General features: G+C 30.2%; 1 protein-coding gene across 2 annotated transcripts in view; it reads right to left on the bottom strand.

Annotated features, from left to right (window-relative positions):
* Nucleotides 1-2,500, bottom strand: part of LOC122249843 (uncharacterized) — a 30,748-nt gene that overhangs the window by 11,980 nt on the left and 16,268 nt on the right. The gene's annotated exons all lie outside the window — the stretch shown is intronic.

Raw genomic sequence — 2,500 nt, forward strand, 5'->3', positions numbered from 1 at the left:
TTATTGATTGTGTGATTTGTATATATATATGTATATATAATATATTATGTATTATATATGTATATATGTTATTATATATGTATGTATAAACTATGTATATATATTTGTATATATATGTATATTTATGTTATATATCTGGTGTTAGATAATATATATATATGGATTAGATGTTTAGTTTTGTATATATATTTGGTATATATATGTATAAATATATGTATATTATATATATATATAGATGTATATATATCTATGGTATATTAAAAAAACCACACCCCACCACCACAAACACCACACACACACCCAACACACACACCTCCACACCCACACAAACCAACCAACACACCCCAAACACACACAACACCAACAAACACACCCCCCCCCCCCCCAAAAAAATCCCACACAAACACACACACAAAACAAAAACACCACACAAACAAAAAACACGAATCCAAAAACCACATCCAAAACCCCCAAAAAACACCCCAAAACCAAACCCCCACACCCCCAAACACACCCACCCACACTACAACAAAAACTTAACAAAAAAAAAAACCCAAACCCAAAAACCAAAAAAACCACAAAAAAAAAAAACACACCTAAAACAAAAAAAAAAACCAAACAAAAAAACCCCCACCCCAAAAACACCCACAAAAACTAAACAAAAACACAAACACCCCAACCAACACCACACACCAAACCCCACCCAACCCCCAAAAAAACACCACCCAAAACCCAAAAAAAACAAAAACAAAAACACAAAAACACACCCAAACAAACACACCAAACACCCCACACAAAAACACCAAACCACAAACCCACCCCAAAAAAACACACACCACAAACCAACACACCCAACAAAAACACAAACACCAACCCCAACACACAACACACACCAACCACACCACATAAACCAAAAAACACACTCCAAACACTCACAACACACACACACAAACACACACACTCAACACCCACAACACAAAACACCACCAAAAAAACACACAACACACACACACTCAAAAACACACCCACACACACACCAGGGACAACCCCCCCCAAAACCTACACCACACACACACACCACAACACACCCCCACACACACACAAAAACCACACCAAACACACACCACACACACAAACAAACACCCACTCACACATACACACAACACTCACACTCACACACCACACACACACCACACCACCACAACACCACCTCACACACACATAAACACATCCCCACACAAACCCCACACACACACACTTACACACCACAAACCACCCACACACCCCCAAACACACACACACACAAAACACACCACACACAACACACAACACAACACCACCACACACAAACCACACAAACCCCCCCAAAAACCCAACACCACATACACACACACCCCAAACCCATACACCACACACACCCCACAAAAACACACACACCACACACCCACACACCCCAAAATACCCCAACCCACCACACCACATCCCACCCACACACCCACAAAACCCCACTCCAACAAAACCCCAAAACCAACTCGCACAGAGGCCCGGGCCGCCCTGAGCATATAGCCCGGGCGAAGCGACGTCTTCGCATATCTGTCGGAACTGAATGTAGAAACTATATATATATATATATATATATTATATATATATATATATATATATTATATTCATATATATATATATATATATATAAATATATATATATATTTATGTGTGTTGTATATATAATTATTTATATATATATATGTATATATAAGTATAAGTATATTTATACATATATATATATATATATATATATATATATATTTATATATTAATATATATTATTTATATTATATGGTGTGTATAATTATGTATATGTATATGTATATTATATATACTTAAATATAGATTACCTTTATATATTATATATATATATATCATATATTATATATATATATATATATATTATATTATATAATTACATATACATCTATTATATACATACATATATACAAAATATATATGTACATATTATATATAAATATATATATATTATAATATATATTTATATATAGATATATATATATAACTATACATATACATGATACATAGACAATATTACCATATATATATATATATATATATTAAATATATATATATATATATATTATATATATATATATATATATAAATATATAAATATATATATATATATTTATATAAATAGAATATATATAATATCATAACATATAGATATATTTATAGATATATAAATATAAATTATACTATATATGTGTTGTGTGTGTGTGTGTGTTCGTTGTGTATACATGTATATAAAGGTATATACTGTCTATGTATATGTATGTATGTATAATATAAATATATATATATATAATAATATATTATATATATATATATATATATATCTATCTCTATTTATATGCATATATATATATATATATACATATGTGTATATATAAATATATAAATGTATTTATATAAATGTATATATGTATTT

Source organism: Penaeus japonicus, unplaced genomic scaffold (genome assembly GCF_977035675.1).
Source record: "Penaeus japonicus unplaced genomic scaffold, GWHDUDI00000001_assembly GWHDUDI00000026, whole genome shotgun sequence".
Taxonomy (NCBI): Eukaryota; Metazoa; Arthropoda; class Malacostraca; order Decapoda; family Penaeidae; genus Penaeus; species Penaeus japonicus.